Raw genomic sequence first — 11287 nt, 5'->3', positions numbered from 1 at the left:
AATGAAGAGGACCAGAATAAGAGGCTAAAAATAATTAATTTTTATTAATCAATAGTAAAAACATAGAAGAATAGAAACAATAGTGTAACAAAAGCAGAGCGCTCAAACAAAGGGGGACACTGTATTGTGCTGCTATACCATAAATAGTATATAAAAAAAAGGCTACACTAAAATAGTAGGAGAACATAATTACTTAGATCCAGGTCAGCAGCCTCCTATGAAGATAGTGCACAGTATATCGGGGACTACTCTGCAAAACAATGGCTAAAATAGCGTAAGAATTGTAAGTAAAACGTATTACCAGAGTAGTGAGGGAGAGCAAAGCCGTGAGAAGACCTCAGTGTCCCCTCACACCCCGACGTACGTTTCGCATCCAGCTTCTTCCGGGGGCGTCCTCACGGCTGTGCTCTTTGCCTCAATTTTCCAAAATTCTTGCAAAAAACTTTGCTTCTTGCAACATGTGAACGCAGCCTGATTATGAGTCAGTAATGACATGAATTAACCCTTTCTGCCGCAGTCTAACAGTACCCTATAATTGGCCTGGACTCAATCGCCATTCATCACTGAAGGAGGAACGACTGTCATCTTTATCACAGCCACAGCAGCGGGATCTGGGCTTCAAATCTGAAAAGCTTTTGTATATTCCCTGCCTTAAAATTAATGGCAAGCACTAAACGGGGATTGTGACAGCGGCAGAAGCAGTCATCTTTATGTCATAAGTGTTTGCAAGCAGTGTGGAGTGACACAGAGTACCCAGGTCCTGTTCCCTTTTCTGAAGCTTTTTGATAAACACAGAATATATAAAATCAAGAGGGTTGTAATATTTTAGATCTTTTCTCTAAATGCTAAAACCCTAAACTTCATTTTTCAGTAAAACTCTCATCCTTTCAGCTTGGGCTTCGTTACGAATAGGAATATGAGCTGAGCTTAACGCCGCCCCCGACTAATTTATTGCATGGCTCCTTGTGGGCGGGCTCACGGGAGCTCGCGGATATTCCACCAAAATCCCACAACAATGTCTGCATGGACACAGTCATGGGAAACCGAAATAAACCTTCCCCAAACCGTTCCCACAAGGCTGTAAGCTACAATTGTTTACAATGTCTTGTCCTGAAGATTAAGATTTCCCATCCCTGGAGATAAGAGGCGGATGCCGCCCCCTGATAACAGCCGATAGAATTATCCTCCTCCATCTGTACAGTGGACACAATGCGGACAGGGAGTAACGTTCTCCTGACATTCACCAAACCCAGACTCCTCCATCACATGCAGCTAGAGAAGTGCGATCCGTTACTGCACAGAACACATCTCATCCAGAGTCCAGTGGTGGCGGCTTTACACCACTCCATCCGACGATGTGTATTGTGCTTGGTGATGTACGGCTAAAAGGAGCTGCTCGGCCATGAGCTCCGGGGGGGGGCGCAGTGTTTGTGCTGATGTTATACTAGAGGAGGTCTGGACTCTGCAGTTATGGAGTCAGCAGAGCAGTGGTGACTTCTGTCCTCTGCACTTGGAGACCCCATTCTAACATTACGGGGTCTCCACTTCGAGGCTGAGTTTCTGCAGTTTCATCCATTTCTCAATAATATCACTCGGATGGAGGAGCAATGTCGTGAATGGATTTGTTACCCCGGTGGCTCCTATTACAGGACCGCGCTGGTATCAGTGAGCTCTACATCACTAGCGGTTTTGTTTTGTCACATGGTAGTTAAGGCAGGTAGGGTGCAGGAGGTTATACACTGGGGGTGGCGAAGGGCCGGATGTTATACACCAGGGGGCCAGAGGTTATACACTGGGGGGGGCGAGGGGCTGGATGTTATACAGAGGGTGATGGGGACTGTATGTTATACACAGGGAGCGAGGGGCCGGATGTTATAGACGGTGAGGGGGGCTGTATGTTATACACCAGGGGGCGAGGGGCTGGATGTTATACACCAGGGGGCGAGGGGCTGGATGTTATACAGAGGGTGAGGGGGGCTGTATGCTATACACCAGGGGGCGAGGGGCTGGTTGTTACACAGAGGGTGGGGGGCTGTATGTTATACACCAGGGGGCGAGGGGCTGGATGTTATACAGAGGGTGAGGGGGGCTGTATGCTATACACCAGGGGGGCGAGGGGCTGGTTGTTATACACCAGGGGGTGAGGGGCTGGATGTTATACAGAGGGTGAGGGGGGCTGTATGTTATACACCAGGGGGCGAGGGGCTGCATGTTATACAGAGGGTGAGGGGGCTGTATGTTATACACCATGGGGCGAGGGGCTGGATGTTATACAGAGGATGAGGGGGGCTGTATGTTATACACCAGGGGGCGAGGGGCTGGATGTTATACAGAGGGTGAGGGGGGCTGTATGTTATACACCAGGGGGCGAGGGGCTGGATGTTATACAGAGGGTGAGGGGGGCTGTATGTTATACACCAGGGAGCGAGGGTCTGGATGTTATACAGAGGGTGAGTGGGGCTGTATGTTATACACCAGGGAGCGAGGGGCTGGATGTTATACAGAGGCTGAGGGGGGCTGTATGTTATACACCAGGGAGGGAGGGGCCAGATTTTATACAGAGGCTGAGGGGGTGTACGTACTCCTGTAAACATTTTCAGGGCGCGTTATACTTGTTCTCCCTGACACATTGCAATGATCTGTAATCTGATAATTGACCATATTATTCATTCATACACGCTTTCATTTTCATTTCTGGCAAATTCCCCCGCCGCACCCCGCTGACAGCCAGTTCTTCTTACCGACTCTTTGTGACATGCCCATAATGATTTTTCTATACGTTATCTAAGTCAGACAGACACTGGTGTAAATCCAGACCTTCTTAAAGGGATAAAACATTGATGGTTTTTCCTCTGGAGGTGCCATGAATGCTCAATAAGGGAAGGAACCCACTTCTGAGACTCTCCGCTGTTGGAACAATGGGGATTTCCTTTCTCCCAATTCATACTTACCGCTCTTCCTCTAGAAGTCAGTGGAGAGGTTACTCTATGCAGCGGCCCTAAGTCGTTGAATTGGGGGTCAGTACTTTTCACATTTGGGGGTCCCATATTTGGGACTTTCCAGCTGACCCAACTACTGTGAGAGTTCCCTCACACCGCACATGTTAACTGTTAGAACCGTGCATGCGCACTGTTTGAACCGCACATGCGCACTATTTGAACCGCGCACGCGCTGCGAGAAACTGCACTACAAAAACTCAGAAGCAGGGTGGAAATGATGGCACGTGGCTCGTGGCGTAAATGGAGCATTCGTGACATTATCAGTTCCAGACCAAACTTTTTTCAGGAGAGAGTTGCTAGCAGGTTTTGTAAACATTTCCTCAATGATTATTGCATTTAGTGGCTATTTTGAGGGGTCTTTTGCTAGTTTGGGGGCCTCTGGCTTATTTGCCTTCGATGGCGCTCGTGTAGAATAGCACCATCGCTCCCATGGGACCGAGGAGGTAAACAGAGAGCTATTTCCAGGTATTAATGCATTAATATAAGTGCGGTTTTCTGGCTGCTGTATCGCCTCTCACTACAGGACGGTATTTTATAACCGAGTACACCGTAATCTGTGTGCACAGCGCGGGATGTGGAGCCGACAGACATGCAGGGTAAAAGCGTCGACCGTAGAGCAGAAAATGAGACGTTTTACGCAAACCGCAGACACAACAAAGGAATAAACACGACCTGGGGAAGATGGAGAACTTCTGCAGATTTGCTGTTTAACAAGTTTCACTAGAATTTCTGCTGGGAAATGAGCGACAGATCGGGGGCTCTGCACCGGGTCATGTAGCGCTGTGGACCCTTCATATTGAAGATGTGTCCCATCAGTCAGATCCCCACCCATCAGGAAGTGATAGGTGTCCTGAAAAGTGCTGTGCTTATATTTCTCACCATTTGCAAGATCTTTGCTTGCTTTCACTAAATAGGAGAATTCTTTTGTTTTTATCCAGATGCTTGTCACAGTATCTCCAGACTAAGTAATCCCACACCCCCCATACATAGGAATGGTCAGCTCAGCTTGACACGCCTGTGTTCTCTATGACAGCTGCTTCCAGACTTCTCCATCACTCCCTACTCCTTCAAAATTTTTTGTCCTCCTCCAGACTTTTTCATCGTCCTCCAGACTCCTATGTCCTTCTCCAGACTCTTCCGTTTTTGTCTAGACTCCTTCGTCCTCCATACTCTTCCATCCTCCTGACCCCTCCGTCCGCCTCCAGGCTCCTCTGCCCTCTTCCGTCCTCCTCTAGACTCCTCTCTCCTTCTCTAGATTCTTCCATTCTCCTCCAGAGTTCTCTGTCCTTCTCCAGACTCCTATGTCTTCCTCCAGACCTCTTCCAGACTCTTCCGTCCTTCCCCCACTCTTCCATCCTCTCCCAGACTCTTCCATCCTCATCCAAACTTGCTTCCTCCTCCAGACTCTTCCGTCGTCCACCTCTCTTCCATCCTTCTCCAGACTTCTGTCCTCCTCCAGACCTCTTCATCTTCCTCCAGTCTCTTCTGTCCTCATCTAAACCCTTCCGTCCTTCTCCAAACTCCTCTGTCCTTTTCCATCCTCCTCCAGACTCTTCCACCTCCTTCAAACTCTTACATTTTCCTCCAGATTCTTCCTTCCTCCTCCACTCTTCCATCCTTCTCCAGACTTCTCTGTCCTCATTAAGACCTCTCCATCCTTCTTCAGTCCTACTCTAAACCCTTCCATCCTCCTCCAGATTCTTCCATCATCCTCTCGACTCTTCCATCCTCCTCCAGACTCTTCCATCCTCCTATAGGCTCTTCTATCCTCTTCCACTCTTCCATCCTCCTCCAGAATCTTCCATCCTCCTCCAGTCTCTTTCGTCCTCTTCTAGACCCTTCCGGTCTCCTCCAGACTCTTCCTTTCACCTCCTGATTTCTCTGTCCTTCTCCAGACAACCCTGTCCTCCTCCAGACCTCTCTATCCTCCTTCAGATTCTTCAATCCTCCTCTAAACTCTTCCATTCTCCTCCAGACTCCCCTGTCCTCCAGACTCCCCTGTCCTCCTCCAGAATCTTCTGTCATCCTCCAGAATCTTCTGTCCTCCTCCAGAATCTTCTGTCATCCTCCAGAATCCTCTGTCCTCCTCCAGAATCTTGTCCTCCTCCAGAATCTTCTGTCCTCCAGACTCCTCTGTCCTCCTCCAGACTCTTCAGTTCTTCTCCAGACTCCTCTGTACTCCTGCAGACTCATCTGTCCTTCACCAGACTCATCTGTCCTCCTTCAGACCTCTCTGTCCTTCTCCAAACCCTTCCATCCTCCTCCAGTCTCTTCTATCCTCCTCTAATCACTTCCGTCCTTCTCCAGACTCATCTCTCCTCCTTTGGACCTCTCCATCCTGCCCTAAACTCTTATGTCCTCCTCCAGACTCTTCCATCCTCCTCCAGAATCTTACATCCTCTCCATCCTCCTCCAGTCTCTTCTGTCCTCCTCTAAACCCTTCCGTCCTTCTCCAAACTCCTCCATCCTCTTTCAGACTCTTCCATCCTCCTCCAGACTTTTCCATCCTCCTCTAGACTCTTCCATTCTCCTCCAGACACTTCCATCCTCCTCCAGACTCGTCCATCCTCTTCCGTCCTCCTCCAGACTCTTCTTTCCTCTTCCTGACACCTCTGCCTTTCACCAAACTCATCTGTCCTCCTTCAGACCTCTCCGTCCTCCTCCAGACTCTTCCATCCTCCTCCAGACTCTTCCGTTTTCCTTCAGCCTCCTCTGGTGGTGAAAACAATCGGTCGTTGAAATACAACAGGCCGGATCCTTCTCTCCACCATCATCATCACCTGACAGTAGAGTCAGCAGGCCGCCGTGCACATCAATTGTTTGGCCTTGGCGGCTTATGAGGATCTCGTGGTCTTCAGTTCCGGACGTCTGGGGTTTATTCCCGTCCGAGACATTTATGTCACATCCACAAGACACGTCTGATAGATCGGAGTCCCACTAGATTCATGTCACCAAGACTGGGGGTGAATGCACCAGTGAGGCCACCTCCATCCACTTAGGCTGCCATCACACTAGCAGTATTTGGTCAGTATAAGGCCGGTTTTACATTTGCGGTTGTGTCTGCAGCGTTTCTTCCGCAAATATCCGCATGCGTTGTGTATTCCTATCTTTAACATTAGGGACGCATGCGTCTGCGATTGTTCGCGTTTTGCCGCGTTTGACGACGCATGCGTCGTTTCGTCGTCTGCGGCTTGTCGCGGAAATGCTACATGTAGTAATTTTTAGAGGCGTCAATTTGCTGCCTGGAAACGTATGCGGTCGATTGCGCAAGGAATGCGTAAAAAAAAACACATTGCTGTCTATATGAACGCATGCGTTCACAAGCACATGCGTTTGCTTGCGTTCATGAACGCATGCGTTCCACAAGAGAAAAACATTTCTAGACACTGATAAGCCACCCCCCACATACAAGGTGATAAAGGGAGGGAGTGGACATTTGCAGGTCACTACTCAGCAGACACTGAAGCAGACGAGACGCAGGCTACATCCTTGGAGGAAAACAAGACACTGAACAATGTGAGTATATCCTATCCAATGCCTTCATTTTCTATTTTCTGTCTCTACATGTCCTAATTTCTGCCATTTCTTTCTGCATGCATCAGAATGTCTTCCTCTGATGAGGAGCAACGTCCTGGGACTTCTGAAGTAGAACATGTCAGTGAGGTGAGTACTTGCCTCCTCAGATTGGTAAGTATTCACTGTCACATCTACACATATGACAATTTTTGTTTTTCATTTTTTTAGAGCTCTTCTACTGTGGCAGAGACTGGGCTGGAGCAGCGGAGTCAAGGTCGGGTGGCAAGGCGGCAGTGTGTACGTATACAAGGCTGACTGTTTACTGTATCCTCACTTTAGTATTCTTGAATCTTCCTTTCTTTACATTCCTATTTCTTTACATTTTTCTTCTGGAATCCTTTTGTATCTTGACTTTCCTATTCATGCCATTTCTCAGCCTCTGTTTTCTTTCTTTTCCTTATGTTAATTGACCCAACATTAATGTCTTTATTTAATTTTTAAGTTCCAGAATGGGATGAAGACCTGATAGAAAATGACCTCTTCTCCCTGGTCCAGGAGCGAGTCCCATTGTGGGACACCCGGGATCCACTGCACTCAAACAACGTGACGATCCGGCGCCTATGGAATGTGGGATGGCTGGGACAATGCCCCGATTCGGGTCCGAAATGCATTTGGTAAGTATTGCACTGCAGTGTGAAGCAGCAGAGACCTTGGCCGTGCTCACACAACTATGTGTGATGAAAGAAACTCTCAGGAGTTTCTCTCATCACACACAGTTGTGTGAGCACGGCCAAAAGTCTATTTTCTGACCATAATGTTTTGGTTTTTTTTAACAGTGGCCAAAGTCAAAACACGTTGCCGTTCGATGAAGGACCGCTTCAACATGGACCTGCGTCAAGAGAGCCGTGTTCCCAGTGGTTCAGGAGCAAGGATCAGAAAATACAAATACCATCGCGTTCTGGCATTTTTAAGACCGGTCCTTGCCCAGAGAACGTAAGTATTTTTCCCTTGCATTAGGTTGTATTGTATTGCCATAATCTGTATATTTCTATTCCACAGGATTTTGCGTCTGGTTAATTTTTGGTATTAGTTTTCTTTTTCCTTTTTTCACAGCACATGGAGCACTACTGTTGGCCCAGGTTCTGGAGCGGTCCTTCATCAGACAGCCACGGACCCGTCCCAGCCATCCAGTAGCGCTGCAGCAAGTGGGCCTGCCACACTAACTGGAGACCAGGAAGCTGGTCCATCAGGTGTTCCCCTTTCCCAGTCCTCTGCCACTGCCCCTTTTTTTGGGCTCTTCCCGGCAGCGGCAGAGGGCATCGGACAGGTCCCTCATGCCCGAGTTTTTGCACTTGAGCTCGGTTTTTCACGAAGGACTCAAGGCTTTGGGTGACCGAATGGATATTTCACTTAGCCATATGAATACACGTATCCAGGAGGTCACCAAAAGCCTTGACCAAGCAAAAGCCGACCTCCAGAGGCCAGCACATCATTTTTTTAACCAAATTGAGCAGGGCATGTCGGAACACCTTACTCCTGATCTCCAGCTGAGTGTCATGCAGGCCTGCAATGCTGCTTACGTGCAGGCTATGCAGCAGAGTCGGTATTTTCAGCAGACAGTGGCGGCATATCCACCTGTGCCTTCACTGTCATGATTAACCTCAATGCCGACCTCTGCTGCATACCACTGCATGGCCACCTCTATTCCTAGCACTGCCGGACACCAGTACAGCACCACCACGATGCCGAGTGCTGTTGGACAGCCCACCGCCACCACCATGACAACCGCTGCTCCTGCTTGGACCTCCACTGACACGACGATGTAGCAGGACCCAGGCATGGCCTTCCGTACCGCAACAACCACGATGCAGCAGGACCCTGGCATGGACTTCCGTACCTCCACCACCACCATGATGCAGCAGGACCCTGGCATGGCCTTCCGCTCTACGAGCGCTATGGACTCTGGCATAGCTGCACGCTCTACGAGCACTATGGACTCTGGCATGGCTGCACGCTCTACGAGCACTATGGACTCTGGCATGGCTGCACGCTCTACGATCACTATGGACTCTGGCATGGCTGCACGCTCTACGAGCACTATGGACTCTGGCATGGCTGCACGCTCTACGAGCACTATGGACTCTGGCATGGCTGCACGCTCTACGAGCACTATGGACTCTGGCATGGCTGCACGCTCTACGATCACTATGGACTCTGGCATGGCTGCACGCTCTACGAGCACTATGGACTCTGGCATGGCTGCACGCTCTATGACCACTATGGACTCTGGCATGGCTGCATGTTCTAAGAGCACTATGGACTCTGACACAGTGCAGCCGGACCCTAACAGGTCACCCACCACGACCATGCCACGACATATGAGCCCACCGAGGCTTCCCAGAACCCGGCAATCACAAAAAAAAAACAAAAAACAGTGGACTCTTAGTATTCCTCCCCCTTCACCTCCCAGTGTGTCTGTAATGTCAGGTTTGTCTCACCCTTCCAGTGCGTCTCAAGCCTCTCATGTGTCAAGCCCTATCCCCGAACTACCAGACCCCACTAGTTTCATTGCCCCTTCTCCTGCCACCTCTGCGTCGTCCACAGTTAGCCAGGCCTCAGTGCTTCACACCCCCCGTTTACATCACTCTACCCCAAGCCGGCGCAGTTAAATAAATATTTTGGTTGTTAAAAAAAAAAAAAAAGTTTTTTTGCCCCAATTATGTTTGGTTTATTGTGTCTTTCGCCGCCGGCAACACACACCGTGCGCCAAATAAGAAACTTCGCCACACACTTTCTTTTTTGGCCACATCATAGCTCCAGTAGTTAGCAAATAAAAGACTGCAGCTTTGTGTGTCTTTAGTATAGAGATATGAGGTGGGCCAAAAAATTAATTAATGTATTATCTCCATAATCTCTTCCTTCTGCTTAGTCTGTGACTAGTGTGGCAGTCTGAAGAGAAAATGGCGGAAATACAATGCAGAACTATACTCAACTGGTCAGGTGTCAAAAAACTCATTAGTTAGGACACCTGACCTGGTGAGTAGAGAACTGCCTTGTATAACCTCCATTTTCTCTTCTGTGTATGTAATCTATTTCACACAAAGTGAAGGGACGATGGCGGTCATACACGGCATATCTATGCTCACCTGCACAGGTGTCAGAAATAGTGAATTCATGAGGCTGTTATATGTGCATCATGAATTCATTATTTCTGACACCTGACTTGATGAGTATAGATCTCTTAAGTATGACAGTCATTGTCTCTTCAGTCTGTGTCCAATGGATACTGCAGAACAGAATCAGGATGCAATGACGTCAACAAGCTTACCAATAAAACAACATGGCTGCCCTAACACTAGCAGTATGTGGTCAGTGTTTTATATCAGTATTTGTAAGCCAAAACAAGATGTGGAACAATTAGAGGTAAATTATAATATTAACATAATAATAATTAGCACCTCTGCCTTTATCACCCACTCCTGGTTTTGGATTAAAAATACTGATATTAAATACAGACCAAATACTGCTAGTTTTAGGACAGCCTTGGTTTGTAGAGGAAAAAGATAGCAGACACGGTCAACACAACCAAAAATAAAGTTTATTAATGAGAAATATTATTAACATTTAAGAAAATTACTGGTACAGATAAAATTACAACAGGACATTTACACAACATTGTCCTGCCATGACACACGTCCAATATCAGAATCAAAAAAGGCAGCAGATTGGTCCCGCATGTGACCAACTTCAGCAGTTGGTGATCGGTGGGCGCGGCCATCTTCCTTTGGCCGCGCGTGCGCAGAAGTCGAGATGCGAACTTTGCTTCAGGAAAATGGCCACCGCGATCTTCATCCGCGCGGCATCCCGCGGCCATTTTCCTGAAGCCGCGGCCAGCAGAGCGCCGCTTCTGCGCACGCGCGGCCAAGTGAAGATGGCCGCGCCCACCGATCACCAATGAAATACCGCACATCGTGATCTTTTCACTCCCCTGTGCAGTGGATTCGGGACCTTGGGCATGCGCACACCACTACGCCACCAACGGAAAACTACGCAAGATCTGGGGGAAGACACCACGCCCTTTTGACCAGACCAGCCTGATTGACAGGCGAAAACGACTACTTTGGTAACGTATTTCGGCAGCATAGGTGGGGAATCGGGGTCCACAAAATACACTATTGCAATGCACAGCTCAGGCCCTATTTAACAGTATTTTTATCTCATACGGAAAAAACGGGGTGACAGGTGCCCTTTAAAGATCCTTCTAGTGTAGTATAAGTCCCGACTGGAATATGGCTTCAGTAGGTTTTCACACATCTGAAATGCCTCATCCCCAACCATAACAAATGGCATCGGTGGACCTTGACTGTTGGGGAGTTGGTTGTGGCTGTGGAAAATTAAAATTTTTGCCATACAAACGGCGGCCCATATCAGAGTTCTTAAAAGTCTGGGAATCGTTGCCACGGCCAAAAGCTCCAATGTCCACGGCGATGAAGCGACAGTTCGCATCAGCTATTGCCATGAGCACAACAGAAAAATATTTTTTGTAGTTGAAATACTCCGATCCGGTTCTGACAGGTTTGATAATGCGGATGTGCTTTCTATCCACCGCTCCTAAACAGTTTGGGAAATCACACACACTCCAGAATTTTTCCGCAATTTCAAGCCACATGTCGACGGTGGGTAGGGGTATAAACTCATCCCGGAGTACATTCCACAAAGCCCGGCAGGAGTCCGCAACTATTCCGGACAGGGTGAATATTCCAAGCCGGTAT

The sequence above is a fragment of the Ranitomeya variabilis genome, chromosome 4, assembly GCF_051348905.1.
Source record: "Ranitomeya variabilis isolate aRanVar5 chromosome 4, aRanVar5.hap1, whole genome shotgun sequence".
NCBI classification, from domain to species: Eukaryota; Metazoa; Chordata; class Amphibia; order Anura; family Dendrobatidae; genus Ranitomeya; species Ranitomeya variabilis.
Note: the sequence above shows the minus strand (reverse complement) of the source record.